At 37.1% G+C, this 17,976-nt stretch overlaps 1 protein-coding gene across 12 annotated transcripts in view; it reads left to right on the top strand.

The window, feature by feature from the left end:
- Positions 1 to 17,976, top strand: part of EPB41L2 (erythrocyte membrane protein band 4.1 like 2) — a 276,802-nt gene that overhangs the window by 79,962 nt on the left and 178,864 nt on the right. For 2 of the 12 annotated variants that reach the window (XM_049900708.1, XM_049900699.1), the window contains exon 2: positions 14,101 to 14,231. The exons of the other annotated variants lie outside the window; for them this stretch is intronic. The gene's annotated coding sequence lies outside the window, so the exon portion shown is untranslated. The remainder of the gene's footprint in view (positions 1 to 14,100; positions 14,232 to 17,976) is intronic. 12 annotated transcript variants of the gene reach the window in all.

The following is a 17,976-nucleotide window of genomic DNA, read 5'->3' as shown; positions in this document are numbered from 1 at the left end:
GCTTTTTAAAGGTCTCTTAATTAACGTGTTCTTAATAGCATTTTAAGTGGCAAGTATACAGTCTAACTTGCTAAGAACTCTAATCCTGATAATAAGAAGTAGTGAGGGCAAAAATCTGTTGGGAAATTTCCCTGATAAAATCCAGGAAATTCCTTTCATTCCTTTTAATCCAGTTAAAATCTAACTTTCAAAAAGGATTCTGATGTAACAGCGCCTTAAAGCATGTGCTGCCTAGAAAAAAAAAAAGAGTCCAGTGATTTCTTGTATATAGTGCCAAGCTCAAAGAGGAGTAGTATGAATGCAACTCTGTGTTAGGTAAATCCATACCACATGGCACAGTACTAGTATATTATAACTCTGCGGGATAGAGTCATCCTGTTTTGTACCGCCTTCAGACTGCTAAGCAGGAGTACAGAAATAAGGGGAGAAAGGCCCACTTTTTTTTTTTTTTTTAATTGTCTAAGTAACGGCACTGGGTTTTTTTTTAAAGTAACCCATTTACAATTTTTTCCCTTAATCGCAAAAACAACACATGTTCAGTGCAGAAAACTTGGTAACACAGAAAAATGCAAGCAAAGCAGAATTTCCCATTGCTCACATTCAGAAATAACCACTGTTAACATTTTGGCTGAGCACTTTGGTCTTTTATCTGTGAATTAAAGATAGGTTAAAGTAACATGTTATCTTTTTAAACCTTATTCTCCCTCCTTGTCAAAATAGGCCATAGGCGTCTTCATAAATTCTTAAGGTGGTAGAACTTAATTCTGGAGAAGTTAATCCATAGACATTCATTCATTAGAGGGACTCACTGGAAAGCCCAGAATTAAAAGGAAGTATATATACATTTATTGCCTGTAGATACATGTGTCAGAAAGGAATAGGCTAATCATTTTGGATGTTGTCCAGGATCATAAAAGCATAACAAGTCTACTTTATAACCGTCCAGCAGCCATTCAAAGAAGTAAAGATCTGATCACATATAAGCCCTGGAGAGCTGGCTCACTGATTTCTAACAAGAGGTGATTCTCCTGTGGCCTGACTCCTGTCATCTGGGGCAGAGGTACAGAGGGGATACAGTGTTTGTATATGTCTAACTAGCAGCTGGGCTTTTTTATATAATGATCCCAAGCCCTGTGTCCTGCCAGTCCATCTGTTTCTTTTAGAAGATAAATATACAATTGGTACAGGGCAGATCCTGTTACAGTAAACTCCATGGCAGAAATAAACTCTTTCTTTTTATGGATATTCCTATGTAAGTAGAAGTCTAAGTGGGAGGACCCCTGGTCAAGAGGTTGGTGGCTACCGGGGCCAGTCCCTTTCCACAGAAGAGGAAAAGTGCCAAAGACCCAGTTCTTATTGCAATGGAATCAAATGAGAAGAATATTTATTTTTGATATTTAAGCAATAAGACAGCCAAAACAAATTTCTTTACCTAGTTGTATCTGTGCTGTTTTGTTGGTTCATTCAGCAATTATTGAATTTAGATCTTCTAGTCTGGTTAACCTGGAGTTACAGGGGATAATGGGAGAAGATAAGAAAGGACTAGGAAAGAAGAGGATATAAGATAGTTCCAAATATGGCTGATCCCAAATTGAATAGAATTAATCAGAATCGTTAGACTGAGATCGACTGTGGTGGAAGTAAGGGATCAGGGAGATTATGAAAGACGGGAAGTTAGGTATGGCAGCAAAGTCGATTGCTCTGAGTGCTACAGTTCATCTCTTTTGTCTGATATATATGTATGTACACACATATTTCTATACATAAATGTGAGTGTATACTTTCAGTGTATATAGTTACAAATCCTTGTCTCTCATAATTCAGCTTTTATAGGTACAACTGCAGATAACAGCCCTTCCGTCACCAAGGGCATCCACACAACGTCTTGTTGACCTGCTGCATCTAGAAGCGATCAATGTCCTTGTCTTATAGAACACAGTCGGCAGGTGATGTTCATTCCTCTGGTTCTGTCACTCTCTAGCCCATATGTTAGCGGTCAGCTGCATGTTTCAGGTTTCTCCTCGGACAATACTCTGCCCCATCTTGTCCTGTTGCACAGTATATATATATATATATATATACACACACACATATATATTTATTTATATGTATATATATATTATATATATAAAAACCCAAAAACCAAACCCAGTGCTGTTGAGTTGATTCCAACTCATAGCGACCCTATAGGACAGAGTTGAATTGCCCCATAGAGTTTCCAGGGAGCGCCTGGTGTATTTGAACTGCTGACCCTTTGGTTAGCAGCTGTAGTGCTTAACCACTACGCCACCAGGGTTTTCATATATATGTGTGTGTGTGTGTGTATGCATGCGTGTGTATATATGTATGTATATGTATAAAACATAGGTCAGCAGTTGTGTGGTTCACGGGGTGAATGATTAGGTAAAAGAGTAATGACTTTCTTAGAGTATGATTCTTGATCAGATCTTACCGCCCCTGGTTATGTTTGCTGAGAGTATTTCGTTCATACTTCAAGTTATATCTCAGGGAGGAGGCAGCATTACTTTTAGCCCATGGTGGGCTGACTTTCACTTTCTCGGCATCCTGCTTACTTTGCATTGTGGACATTGCTGGACTAGAAGAGACTTCCTGCTGGTTTGACTTGCTGTCTACCAGATTTCTCTTTGACAGCCTTGTGATGTGGTTGTGTGCACATGTGTGCACCATAAACTGACTAGTAACTTTATTGGGCTCCCCCACACTTTCATTCTGGGTGTCCCATGACTTAAAAAAAATCAGTAAAAGAGCTATTGTTATGTTTGGACATGGTACTGCTTATTTTTAAACCTTTTTACCTGAAAGCTTGGATTGTGTTTTTGTTCAGGTGCAGACGTGAAAAGTGGACAGTCTAGACAAGAGGTCAGCATTAACGAGTTGCAGAAGCATGCAGATTCATTTCATGTTGAGGAGACTGGTGTGGCTGGAGTTCAGGGTGTAGGAGGGGTGGGAATGGGGAGCATATGATGAGGCTGCAAAGCTGAATTGAAGCCAGCCAGTGCTGAACCCAGGAGGTTATACTGAGGAGTTGGTCTTCTCTTTGTAGGCCCCATGAAGCCACTGGAAGGCTTTACAATTTTTATTATTATTTTTTAAGAAGTCACATGATTACAAATATTTGTGTTGTAGAAAAGATTAAATGCCAGGTTTTTGGAAGAATTATCTAATTTCCCTGGGTAGCTGTTCTGATGGTTTTTACTGTCAGTTAGAGAAGCCTGCCTAAGGAAAGCCTCCTTTTGTATTTCTTCTAGTCATCAGTAACCGTGGTGGCACAGTGGTCATCTAGTGCTGTTGTTATAACAAATACCACAAGTGGATGGCTTTAACAAAGAGAAATTTATTTCCTCACAGTAAAGTAGGCTAGAAGTCCAAATATCAAGATGTAGGCTTCAGGGGAAGGCTTTCTCTCTCTTGGCTCTGGAGGAAGGTCCTTCTTAGCAGTCTTCCCCTGGAGTAGGAGCTTCTCTGAGCAGGAACCCCGGGTCCAAAGGATGTGCTCTGCTCTGGGTGTTGCTTTCTTGCTGCTATTAGCGCCCCCCCCCCCGCCCTTTCCTTTTGTGTCTTATAAAAGGTGGTGCAGGCCACACCCCAGGGAAACTTCCTTTACATTGGATCAGGGATGTGACCTTAGTAGGGATGTTAGAATCCCACCCTAATCCTCTTTAACATAAAGTTATAATCACAAAATAGAGGACAACACACAGTGCTGGGAGATCATATCCTAACCAAGTTGACACACATTTTGGGGGGGACACAGTTCAATCCATGATAGTGGTTAAAGTGCTCCGCTGCTAACCATAAGGTTGGCAGTTTGAATCCACCAGGTGCTCCCTGGGAGAAAGTTGTGGCATTGGCTTCCATAAAGATTTACAGCCTTGGGAACCTTTTAGGGCAGTTCTATTCTGCCCTGTAGGATCACTAGGAATCAAAATAGACTCGACGGCAGTAGGTTTTTGGTTGGTTTCTAGTCATAGCTGCTAGGTGACACAACTCCGGTGGCAGTCTTGTATTTCTCTCTGTGCAGCAAGATCCGGTGGTACGAATTGTCCTTCTCTTGGGGTGTTTATTTTAAAGATGACTGTTGTTGTTAAGTGCTTTGGGGTCAGTTCTGACTCATAGCAACCCGACATACAACCGAAGAAAGATGACTAAGTTCAAGTATTTACTTAATTGTAATAGTAGATTTCATTGTTACCAATTGTAACAATGTTTATTACAGAATAATCATCTGAGGCTTGGGAATACTGATTTGAGGAGTTAGTTTTTGGTATTTGTTGCTCTTTATTATGAAACAGATTTGTTCCCAGTCTTACTGTGTGCCAGACTGGGGATAGAAAGATGGGTAAGAAGACTGAACTACTGAGTTTGGAGTGAGACAAGCTGTTAACTAAGAATTCAATATGGTTTTTTCAGCAATGCAAATACATATGGAGAAAGGACAACCAAGTGAGCCTGCGTGGAGAGAGAGGAAAGGATAAGGAGTAATACCTGTATGTAGTTATTTTTTTTTGTTTTACTGGGATTAGGTTTGTAGCTGTATGCTACTTTATGAGTTAAATCTGATCTTCAGATATTTCTTTGACCACCTATTACTATATGCCAGTATTCCCCCACAGTATTAGGCTGTGGGAACTCACTTGGAGAGGCAGCAGGAGTTAAATAGTAAAGGCGAGCTGGGGTCTGCACAATTGCCTTCCAAAACTGTGGAGAAATGAATTTTTCTTACTGAATCATTTTGCTTAATGATTAATGGAATCTTACTGTACATCAAGCATAAGAGAGAGAAAGTCCTATTGTAAATCACCCTCTTAATAGTTGCTTAAGAAATATTTGTTGGATGATTGGATATATCTTTTGTGTAAGAATAGATTTTTACAAATTGGTTTTAATTAAAAGGAACGTTTGTGTTGTTTGCTATTGGCTGCTCCTTCATAGAAAGAATACCCCCCCTTTTTTTTCTCCAGTGGAAACTTTCAGGAAGCATCAGTCTCCTAGGATTTCTGTTCAGGCACTTTTTTTGAAGCCAATGGGTGGGTGTATGTTTAGATCCAAGAAAAACAGATTATAACCATGGACGTGAACTTTTCACAGTCTTGTCAACATAAAAGCTTGAAAAAATATCCTTTATGCCTTTCTTTTGCAGAGACTATCTCTTTCTTAGGAGTAATAAAGCAAAGGTAACACGTTAAGCATATGTGGACTTTCTTATTGTTTCCACCTTACCCAGTGATTGGCAGAACACCTCAAAATGTTCACTGAGAATTTTTGACCATAATTTCGAACCTTAAAAACTGGTAGAAAGACGTGCATATGTGATGAAGTTCAAATAACAGTGGACATTGTGTTTTAAAGTGTGTATGCGTTTTTGGAGACAAGGACTAAAATTTTTATGGGGTTAGGTTTATGAAGGCAAGCAAAATAAAATATGGATACCCAATAATGAAAGCTTTCTACTTTATAAACATTATTTAAACATGCCGAAAGTCTCTTAGCTTTTAATTTGTTAACTTAAGAATGCAATTGGGCAAGAGTGAAGGCTTTGTGAACCATAAAAGCCACTATAAACATATTCTTAGTGTACCACCAGATGTCTTAAGTTTTCTTTTTCCTTCCCAGTGAGATTTCCATCATGTTTTGCGTGTCTGTGGAAGAGGACAAAGCCATGGAAGGGTAGATTAGTGGAGACAGGAGGAAAGGAGTACCACAGCCACAAAACTGACGTTTTTTAGGTCACTGGTGGTTCCAAGTCATGGACATAAACTTGAACTGTGTTGTTAACTAAAATTTACTTGTATAATCAATTAGTTTGTAAGCACCTTGAAGCTGTTGAATTATGCCCTAAGCATAGTGTAATACTACACTTACTTGTAATATTATGAGTTCTTTGAACTTTTGTATAGAGTTCTTTGTTAGATCTTCAGAGCACCTCATTTCTGCTGTCCAGGACAACTCTGCTTAATCATCACAGTTGATTGTGTACATCACAATTTACTTCTTCATGCAATTTCTTATAATCCTCAGTCTTTGTGTTTAAAGTAGGTTTCTTATACACAGCATAGAATTTGGTTATGCCTTTTTTTTAAATACAATCCCACAATCCGTGCCTTCTAATTGGTGTGTTTAGATCATTTACATTTAATCTAATTATTGGTTGGGTACCACCTTGCATTTCTTTTCTATTTGTGCCATCTTTGTTTCATTTTTTCATCTTTACCTGTCTTTCTTTGGATTAAATTTTTTTTTTTTAATGATTTCATTTTCTCTCCACTGTTAACTTATTAGTCATAGTTCTTTGTTTCATTGTTACCCAATCTAAACTGAACTTACTAACATGCCTCAAGCCTACTCCTCCTGTTTTGTTAACTTTGCTACTCATTTAGTTGTACTTCCTTTGTCTTCGATTTTTCTCTATCCGTTAAACTCCCATTTTGGAGGATGATAGCTGAAGGGTACCAGGTGTCTTTTTTTTAAATCAGATAAAATTCACATAACATAAAATTCACCATTTTAACTATTTTAAAGTGCACAATTCATTTTTTTATTATATTCCATATGCTGTACAACTATCGCCACTACCTAATTTCAGAATATTTTGATTACTCCAAGGAGAAACCTCATACCCATGGTAGTCATTTCCCACTCCTCACTTCCCCCGGTCCCTGGCAGCCATTATTCTACTTTCTCTTTATGGATTTGTCTATCCTGGACATTTCATATAAATGGAATCATGCAATATGTGACCTTTTGTATCTGGCTTCCTTCACTTGGGATGATGTTTCAAGGTTCATTCATGTGGTATATAGCATGAATCAGTTTTTCTTTCCTTTCTATGGCTGAATACTATTTGATCGTATGGCTATACCAATTTTGTTTATTCATTCTTCAGTGGATGCACCTGTGTTGTTTCCACTTTTGGGCTATTACTAATAATACTGCTGATAACATCAGTGTACAAGTTTTTGTGTGAACATAGTTTTCATTTCTCTTGAATATATACCTAGAAGTGGAATTGGTGGGTCATATCGTAATTGTGTTTAACTTTTTGAGGAATTGCTAAGCTATTCTGCACATTTTCACCAGCAATGTATGAAGGTTCCAATTCTTCTACATCCTCTCTAACACTTGTTATTTTCTCTTCTTTTGATTATAGTTATTGTAGTGGCATAGTGGTTAAGAGCTATGGCTGCTGACTAAAAGGTCGGCAGTTCAAATCCACCAGGTGCTCCTTGGAAACCATATGGGAAAGTTCTTCCCTGTCCTGTGGGGTCACTATGAGTTGGAATCGACTTGGCAACAAGTTTGGTTTTTTTCTTCAGTGGTCTTGAAGTGGTATTTCATTGTGGTTTTGATTTGCATTTTCCTAATGACTAATGATTTGCATCTTTTCATGTATTTATTGGCCGTTTGTATGTCCTCTTTAGAGAAATATCTATTCAAGTATTTTGCCCTTTTTTTAATTGGGTAGTTTTTCATTTTGTTTTTGAGTTGTAAGAATTCTTTATATACTGTAGATACTAAAGCCTTCTCTCTTCCAAATCTTTTCTCCCATTTTCTGGGTTTTTTTTTTTTTTTTTTTTTTTACTTTCTTGACAATATCGTTTGATATGTAAAAGTTAAATATTGATAAAGTTCAATCTGTTTCTTTTGTTGCTCATGCTTTTGGTGTTATATCTAAGAATGTATTGCTAAATCTGAGGTCATAAAGATTTACCCCTATGTTTTCTTCTAAAAGTTTTATGGTTTTAGCTTTTATATTTAGGTCTTTGATCCATTTTGAAATAATATTTTTGTATATGGTAAGAAGTAGGTGTCAGCATTCATTCTTTTGTTTGTCATATCGAGTTGTCCCAGTACTGTTTGTTGAAGAGTCTGTTCTTTTCCCATTCAATGGACTTGGCACCCTTGTTGAAGTCAATTGACCATAGATGTCTGGATGTATTTCTGGCCTCTCAGTTCTAGTCCATTGATCTGTGTGTCTATCCTTATGTCAGTTACACTGTTTTGATTACCCTTGCTTTGTTGTAAATTTTGAAATTGTCTACGTCTGCAAAAAAGGTAGTTGGAATTTTAATAGGGATTACATTGATTCTGTAGATCACTTTGGATAGTGTTGGCATCTTAAAGATATTGTCTTCCAATCCATGGACATGGTATGTCTTCCTATTTATTGAGGTCTTCTTTAATTTTTTTTTCAATAATGTTTTGCACTTCTCAGTGTACAAGTTTTGCATTTCCATGGTTAAATTTATTTCTAAGTATTCTTTTTGATGTTATTGTAAATTGAGTTGATTCCTTTTTGGATTGATTATTGCTAGTGTATAGAAATACAACCGATTTTTTTTTTTTAACATTGATCTGCAATTTTGCTGCACTAACTTATTTGTTCTAATAGGTTTTTTTGGTGTGTGTGTATATGAGTTTTTTAGGATTTTCTATATATAAGATTATGTTATTTGTAAATAGAGATGGTTTTATTTCTTTCTTTTCTATTCAGTTGCCTTTTATTTTTTTTTCTTGCCCAGTTGTCCAGGCTTGAACTGCCAGTACAGTGTTGAGTAGAAGTTGCAAAAGCAGATATCCTTGTCTTGTTCTTGATCTCAGGGGGAAAACTTTTAGTCTTTCCTCATTAAGTATGATGTTAGTTGTAGGTTTTTTTTAAGCTGCTTTTTATCATGTTGGTGAAGTTTTTTTCTATTCCTAGTGTTCTAAGTATTTTAGGAGCCCTGGTGGTGCAGTGGTTAAACTGCTTAGCTGCTAACTGAAAGGCTGGCAGTTTGAACCTACCAGCCACTCCTTAGGAGAAAGATGTGGCAGTCAGCTTTTGGTGTTATATCTAAGAATGTATTGCTAAATCTGAGGTCATGAAGATTTACCCCTATGTTTTCTTCTAAAAGTTTTATGGTTTTAGCTTTTATATTTAGGTCTTTGACCCATTTTGAAATAATATTTTTGTATATGGTAAGAAGTAGGTGTCAACATTCATTCTTTTGTTTGTCATAAAGATTACAGTCTTAGAAACTCTATGGGGCTGTTTTACTCTGTCCTGCAGGGTCACTACTAGTCAGAATCATCTCAACAGCAGTGGGTGTTTTTCTGAGTGTTTTATCATGAAAGGGTGTTGGATTTTGTTAAATCCCTTTTTTTGTATCATTTGGATGATCATGTGTTTGCTTTTTTTCTTTCCTTTGTTGTATTAATATGATTTATTACATTAATTGATTTTCTTATGTTAGAACCCACTTGCATTCCTGGAGTAAATCCCACTTGGTCATGGTGTGTAATCCTTTTAGTATGCTTCTGGTTTCGATTGCTAATATTTTGTTGAGGATTTTTACACCTGTATCTGTAAGGGATATTGATCTGTTGTTTTCTTGTAATGTCTGTCATTGGCTTTGGTATCAGGGTAATACTGGCCTCATAGAATGAATAAGGAAGCATCCTGCGGTTTCTTTTTGGGATGATGAAAATATTCTAAAATTATTTCTGGTGATGGGCACAACTCTAGAGCTATACCAAAAACCATTGAATTGTATACTTAAAATGGATGAATAGTATGATGTGTGAATTATATCTCAGTAAAACTGTTATAAAAAAAAATTTAGGGGAGCTCATAAATCTACACACTTTATCCCAAAGTCCTTATTAGTCGGGCCTTCAACACTTTTGGCGATCTTTCTAGCTATGATATTTCAACTTACCTTTTTATGTAATTCTGATCTGGTGACAGTGGTCAGTACATTGCGCCCCCCGCCCCCGCACCTCCTGCTCCCCTAGATCTCACAGAATATCTTGTGTATTCTTGCTTCTTCACCCTGGCCAAAGATTATTCCCCACCTCTCTTGAATGTCCCTTTCTCCCTTTCCCACCAGTGGGAACCTAGCCTGTCTTTCAGGATTCCTCTCAAGTTTCATCTATTCACACTCTAGCCTGTGGTAATTTCTTGGTACCAAATGCCTAAATCTGGTGATTATGTTTTCTCAATTAAAAAAAGAAAAGCATGTTTTGGAGTGTGTGAGTTTAATTAAGGAGAGTATTTGAAATCAGAGCTGTTTGGGAAATCTGGTATATGTATTTGTAGTGCTTGTAGACATACTCTTTTTTTTTTATATTTGAATTTACAGTAAACTCACAGATTTATAGGGACAGCTTTTCATTTGAATTTCTCTGGCTTCCCCAAATAGTCCTAAGCGCTTCGAAGAAAGGTAAGGCATGGTATATCTAGCCATGGGTATGCAAGTCTGTTTATGCAAAGGCTGCTTGCTGGAGTTCCATAAGATGTAACTGGGAGGTTGTCATCATGGTGTAATGCCAAGAACAGATTTCATATGAAACAGAATTGGATTCAAATCAGGTATTTACCTCATATGTAGCTGTTATGGGGAAGCCAGCGTTCAGATTCAGGTTTGTCCGATTCTATGACTGATGAGTAAATACTATACTGTTTTGCATTCCACACTTATTAAGGGAAGTTAATTTCTCTGAGCCTCATTTCTTTTTGCATATAAAATGAACTTCATAACAATTCCCATGTGGAGATTTTTTGAGACATAAATAAGAATGTAAACCATTCAGTGGAGAGCTTTCTGACAAAATAGGCAGACCTTTTGGAGCCACGGCTGCTAACCAAAAGGTCAGCAGTTCGAATCCACCAGCTGCTCCTCGGAAAACCTATGGGACAGTTTTGCTGTGTCCTGTGTAGGGTCAGTATGAGTCAGTCTTGACTCTATGGCAACGGGTTTGTTTGTTTTTTGGTAATTACTATCAATAAAGTATTTCTTCACTACAATAGCACCAATGAAAATGGTTTTGAAAGCATGTCTGGAGCTTATGCAGAGAAGTTCACTTATCTGTTGGCTTTAGAATATTGAATTCTTTACTTTTTGGCAAAAGTTTTCAGTATTTAATTTTTCTAAAATTGAGATAGTTTTCCAAGTAAGTCATTTGTAAGTAATTACTTCGATTTCTTTTTCTCTATTGTATTTTTTGTTGTTCAGAATGAATTATTGTCAAAGAAGTAACAGGATTATACCTTTTCTGGCATTAACTTCCCTTATGAAGAATTTGAGTATTTTTGACACTCGTGGTTAAATGCAACTATTACATATTTAAGCCTTACATTTTGAAGTATCTGGATTGAAGCTTAGGAAGGCTGATTTTATGTTGGAAGCCATAATAGAAATAAACTAGAGAAATGGTTATTGGTTTTCATCTTGGCTGCTATAGATGTATTTGTTAGTGTTGCTGTAGAAACATAGAACTACAGTAGGGAAAACATCACAAAATAAAGCATTGATTTGGTTACCTGGATTTGAGTTTTTCCTGATTGATTTCAAATGTCTTTTTTTTTTTATTCCTAGCCATCATAAATATCCAGATATCATAAGTTTATACAAATAATTAAAGTTCAAGTTAATTCCGTATCCTGACTACTAATGCTAACTACCTAAAGGTTTTGATCACTGTTATTTCTTAAAAACCAAACCCGCTGCCATTGAGTTGATTCCGACTAGAGGTTTAAAAAAAAGTCTGCTAGTGCAAATCCAAATTTCCTGTTTATGATGGATTGTAATTAAAAAAATATGTATCCCCATTATTTTAGGATAGTTTTGGTTCAGTTGTTAATTTTTCTGAATTAAAACTATATATAGGTTTTTTTTTGAAGTTTTATTTATATTTTGTTTTACAGATTTATTATAAAGTTGTACTAGCCATGCTGTCCATTTTAGCTTTGTAATAAAGCTACAATTTGGATAAGGAGAAAGTGGCTCCACTAAGCAGTTATTAGGAGAAAATAGCTCTGCTTCTGTCTTTTATAGACTCTTTTGCTCAAAGGAAGAGCTGCTATTGAGTCAGTTACAACTTCAGTGGAAGATGTCTTGCAGCTGTGCCTCTTTGGTTTTGTTCCAGAGATAGTATTTGTGTGCACTGTCAGAATGTCTTAAAGGCCCTCCCTGGAAAGGATTCAACTCTATAAAAGGAGCTTTGTTTCATAACCTTTCACATGTTCTTATGGGGCTCTGGTGGTGATGGTGGTCTTCATAATCTTGTCTTTTAAACTGGCATTTTATGGAGACACAGGTTTCACAGTTTGAAAATAGGAATTACAGTTACAGTTACTGTATCTAGCAAAACAAATTTAGCCAAGCCCTTGGCACACACTCATGATTAAAAGAAAGTAAAACAACTCTCTCCAAATCTTAGGACTTCACTTTCCGTGAGTTTTTTCTTAACTTGTCTTCTGCCTCTGTGTTGAAAATGGCACTTATTTGATTAAATTCTTCTGTCTAATTTAATAAACATTCCATTATAAATCTGATTAATATATTAGAAGATAGTTTATTCAGGGAATCCCAAACCCAAGTTTGAATAGTTTAAGACATCAGTGACTTCTTGTGTTCAAGATTGTTCAACTACACTTGTTTTGAATAATGTGTTGACACAAATACTAAGAGATTTATCATCGAATATATTCTAGGAGATCGATTATATTTTCTACAAAATTTCCCCTTTTCTGCTAATTTTTTTCTTCTACTCCTTTCAGTGCTCCAAACTTACTGAAGTTATTTGGGAAGGAAACCAGGGCTTCAGATCTACTCCCATCTTTCTAGCTTCCTTAAACCCTTCTTCCCAAGCTTATGTATATTCCCAATTACCATTCCCTTAGGCTTCTGGTGTAAAGGTGTCCCTCTTGCTGTCCAAGGTTAAACTCTCTTTTTGTGGATCTTTGTGCTTCCATCTCTTCTGAACAATATGCCATCCATTTTCCGTTCTTTGTGTCTTCATCCTTTCCCCTCTTTGTCTCTCCTACCAAAAACCTGAACTAAACAAAACCACCAAAATGTCTCCTGTAGATTTACATTTTCCCTCAACCCTGTACTTCTTGTCATTATTACTTACCCCTTCTCTAGCCGTTTCTTCATTGATAAGAGTAATTTACGCTTGTTACCTCTTGCTCTGCCCTATGTTTTTTCCTCAGCCACATGACTTTATTCATTTCTGTCCACTAAACTTGCTCTTTGAGGTTACCATCAGTCTTCTCATGGAACTTTTTTAAACCTTATTGGTACCTGAAACAATCTGCCCTTACCTGTGTTGGCCACTTTTCCTTGCTTGGCTCTTATCTCTTGGCCATACTTCCTTGGTTTGCTTTCTTCCTCTTATGCTGACCTTCCCAGCTTCCTTCATAGGTTCCTTACTCTCTGCCTGGGGATTTATTGTGAGCATTTTTGTTACTGTTTGTTTTGCAATGAGTTTCATCTAACTGTAATGACCAAGTAGTTCCAAATCTTAGCATGGAAACCCAAACTCTTCCAGACACTTATCTCCAACCACCTGGATGTCCCACAACCACTTTAGACCAGATGCATTCACATGAAGTCATTGCTTCCTTTATCTATATTCTACCTTTTCTGAAGTTCCTTCTTATGTTAATTGCACTAGCATCTGACCTTTAACCTGAGAATTTCACTCTCCATTACTCCTGCAATCTAATTCGTTATCAAGTCCTGTCTGTTTTGCCCAGTAAATATTTCCTTACTCCATCTTTTCTGTTGTATCCTTGTTGCCTCTCTTCATTTGGATGCTCTCTTACTTAGATCACTGGAGCAGCTTCTTAACTAGTTTCCTTTCATTCTTGTCACTTGCTGTCACATGCTGCCAAAGTATTATTCCAGAAATACAAAATTAATATTTTCCATTGCCTACAGGATATAGTAAAAATGTCTGAGCTTAGCATACTGATCATTCATTATTTGACTGCAGTCTATTTTTCTTGATCCATCTTCTCTACTCCCCACCCTGTGTTTCAGGCAGATGATGTACTCTCTGTTCTCTATAACACATTTATCTTTCCTGATTTTGTGCCCTTTGCTTACTGTTTCCCTACATTTATACCCACTTATAATGTGTCCAAGAAATGCCTACTTACCCTTCAAGGTCAGCTCAAGTGTTACCTCAGGAAGCATTCTTCCCCCACCGAGTCAGTTATTGTTAAATTGTGTATCTAGCTCATTTTATGCTTATATCATAGCTCTTACTCTCTTAGTAGTATAATTATTTAAATGATCTGCTTTCACGCTGCAGGAACCAAGTTTTGCACAAGCCTGTATCCTCAACGGCTATCAGCAAGCAAAGAGAAATTCCTCATTGAGTGAATGAATCTTAACAAAAGCCAAAGTATAGAATGAATTGAGAGCTCATAGGTAAATGTGATGGTGAGTACACTGGATTGGTGGTGGATACTTTTTATTGTTTTGGGTGGATGAGGGCTGTGGATTGAGGACGTAGATTAGAGTTTGTGGTTAGGGTTTTCTTTCAGATTTCAGATTTGGCAGTAAGTTTTAGAGATTAAGATGAAAGAAATAGGCACAACTATAGTTTTGAATTTTGGAGCTAATAAAGCTGTGAATAGTTGGAAGACACTGGATTCTCAAGCAAGTGCCCAAACCATTGCAATCTGCATACATCACACCAAAGGCAGACTAAGATGAAGGAAGAATCCTAGAACGAGTCATAACTCCCCAGGATGTGGTGCCTAGTTGTGCACTGCTTATTATACCTTAATATTACCCCAGTTTGCCCAGTTAGAAGCAGTGTTCAACTCTATGCAATGCTTTTTCTTTAAAATTATGTTAAATTTGTTTTTATGACCTATTGTGGTTTTCAGTTGAAACTAGTTTTGTTACAAGTTTTTTGTTTGAGTTCGTTTCAACAATTTTTGCATGTGCAATTCAGTGACATTGATTACATTCTTCACATTGTGCCATCATTCTCGCTATCTGTTCCCAAATTATGTCACCACCATTAACTTACTTAGACTCACTGTCCTCTAAACTTGTCACGTATGCTTTAGAGTTACTGTTGCCAGTTTGATGTCATATATATGGTTCTTTAACAGAGCTCAATGCTTAAGGCAAACATTCCTTACTAATTGAGCTAAGATGTTGTTAGGTTTAAAGATGACTTCAGGGGATCATTTTGGTTCAAGGCTTAAAGATAATCTCAGGTCAATAGATTTGGGGATTCTTCCAGTCTCAGTGGGTCCAGGAAGTCTGAAGTCCATAAGAATTTTAAATTCTCTGCCATATTCCGCACCCCTTTAATCAGGATCCATCTGTTGAATCCTTGATCAAAACATTCAGTAATGGTAGCCAGGCACCATCCAGTTCTTCTGGTCTCATGGTGAAGGAGGTGGAGGCATTAGACATATGGTCCAGTTCCTTCTCCAATTCCTGGGTTTCCTTCGTCTGCTCCAAGTGAATAGAGACCAATCGTTATGCCTTGGATGACCTCTCATGTGACACGTTTTTGACACGGGCCTTGTCTTTTAATGTTTGGCGTTTATATTGTTCTGGTAGGGCCTCAGGTCTTGGGTGGTGCAAATGGTTTGTGTTCAGCTACCAACTGAAAGGCCGATAGTTTGAACCTACCCAGCAGTGCTGTGGAAGAGAGGTCCATTATATGCAAGAGCTTCCATAAAGATTACAGCCTATGGAGCTAAGTTCTACTCTGTAACACATGGCGGGGGGGTTGCCATGAATTGGAGTTGACTCTACCGCATTGGGTTTAGTAGGGCCTGTAGCTGTTTTAAAGGAAAGAAGAGAAAAGAAAGGGTAAGGGAAACTATGGGGCTTAAGTTTGGGTGGGAAAGCATATTTCCTTCCAAAAGTTGAAGACAGGAGGATAAAGGGCTTGGTAGGAGATTACTATATGCTACCGCTTGATTTTAACAGATGAAGTTAAACTTAACGCTAGATGATACATTCAGCCCTTTTTTCTTGGGAAAAGCCTTGAAGACTTTTTTTTTTTTACCATCTAAACTGTGTTTCACAGTCATTTGCATTTGTATAGGACTTTGCACATTGCCAGTTGCTTTCACAGTGATCCTTCTTTGATCCTCGCAACAATCCTGCTAAGTAGGCAGGATAGCTGCTGGTGCCTTTGTTTTATGGACATTAGTTAACAGACTTAGCTAAATTAAATGGCAACTTGGGGATATATCCAGACTATTTGATTATAAATTTACTGTTGTTTTGGGTTGGGAAGGAGTAGACAGTTTCTTGGCAATGTCCTCTTTAATTTTGGAAACTTTAAAATTTTAGAAGAGGGGGAAGGGAGGGAATTTTAGGATTTTTCTTGTGTCTAGAGGTGTTTTTTTAGAGGTTGGGGCAGGGCTGAGGAGCATTTTAAAAGTCTGTTGGTTTCCCAGCGTCGGAGCTATTCCTTCTGGCTGTTGAACAGGGATGCTGTTGTTGTTGTTAGTTGTCATCATGTTGACTCCAACTCATGGTGACCTTATATATAACAGAACAAAATGTCGCCCAGTCCTGCACCATCTTCTTGATCATTGGGATGTTTGAGTCCATTTTTGCAGCTATTGTGTCAGCCCATCTCATTGAGGGTTTCTCTTGATTTTGCTGACCCTGTACTTTTTTTTTCTACTTTACCAAAAAAAAAAAAAGTAGCTAGGGCTACTTTACCAAACATGATGTTCTTTTCTAGTGATCAGTCTTTCCTGATGATGTGCTCAAAGTAAGGAAGGTGAAGTCTGGCCATCCTCACTTCTAGGGAGCATTCTGGTTGTATTTCTTCTAAGACGAATGGATTTTATTCATTCTTATGATAGTGACATCTTTACTTTTTAAAACTTTAAAGAGATCTTTTGTAGCAGATTTACCTAGTATAATATGTTCTTTGATTTCTTAACTACTCTTTCATGGACATTGATTGTTCATTCAAGGAGAATGAAATCATTGAAAACTTTAATTTCTTCTTCATTTACCATGATGTTGTTTTTCAGTTCAGTTGTGAGGATTTTTGTTTTCTTCATGTTGAGGTGTAATCCATACAGAAGGCTGTAACCTTCATTAGTAAGCGCTTCAAGTCATGTTCATTTTTGGTAATCAAGATTTTGTCATCTGCATATTGCAGGTTGTTAATGAGCCTACGTCTAATCTAACCCTGATGCTATGTTCTTCATATGTTCTAGCTTCTTGGCACATTTGTTCAGCATATAGATCGACTATAAGTAGGTGACAGGATACAACCTCACCACATACCTTTTCCAACTTTGACCTACTTTTTCTCTTCAAATGACTACCTCTTGATTTATATACAGGTTTCACATGAGCATAATGAAGTGTGCTGGAATTCCCATCTTTTATAATGTTATCCATGATTTGTTATGATCCACACAATTGAATGCCTTTGCATAGTTGATAAAACACAAGTAAACATCTTTCTGTTATTCTCTATTTTTGGCCAAGATTTATCTAACAGCAGTGATGATATCCCTCACTCTGTGTCCTCTTACTGAATCCTTCTTGAGCTTCTAACAGTTTCCTATTGATGTATGGCTATAGTCGTTTTTTAATTGAGCAGAATTTTGCTAGCATGTAATATTAATGATATTGTTTGATAATTTACACATTCCATTTGATTGCCTATGTTTGGAATAGGCATGAATATGAGTCTCTTTCAGATGGTTGGCCAGGTAGCCGTCTTCCAAATTTCTTGACGTAGATGAGTAAGCATTTCCAGTATTACATCTGTTTTTGAAGGGTCCCGATTGGTATTGTATCAATTCTCGGAGCCATGTTTTTTGCAGATGCCTTCAGGGCAGCTTGAACCCCTTCCTTCAGAACCTGTGGTTTTTGGTCACATGCGACCTCTTGAAATGGTCAAACATAGACCAGTTATTTTTGGTCAGTGACTGTGTATCTTTCCTATTTTCTTTTGATGCTTTCTGCATCATTGAGTTTTTTGCCTATAGAATCCTAAAGTAATACAACTCAAGGCTTAAAATTTTCTCTTCAGTTTTTCAGCTTGAGAAATGCCAATTATATTCTTCCCTTTGGGTTTCTAACTCCAGTTCTTTGCACATTTCATCATAATGCTTTGCCTTATTGAGCCACCCTTTAAAATCTTCCGTTTAGCTCTTTTACTTCATCATTTCTTCCA

The sequence above is a fragment of the Elephas maximus genome, chromosome 1, assembly GCF_024166365.1.
Source record: "Elephas maximus indicus isolate mEleMax1 chromosome 1, mEleMax1 primary haplotype, whole genome shotgun sequence".
In the NCBI taxonomy this organism is placed as follows: domain Eukaryota; kingdom Metazoa; phylum Chordata; class Mammalia; order Proboscidea; family Elephantidae; genus Elephas; species Elephas maximus.
The sequence above is the reverse complement of the archived record's forward strand: the minus strand, read 5'-3'. Positions and strand labels throughout refer to the sequence as shown.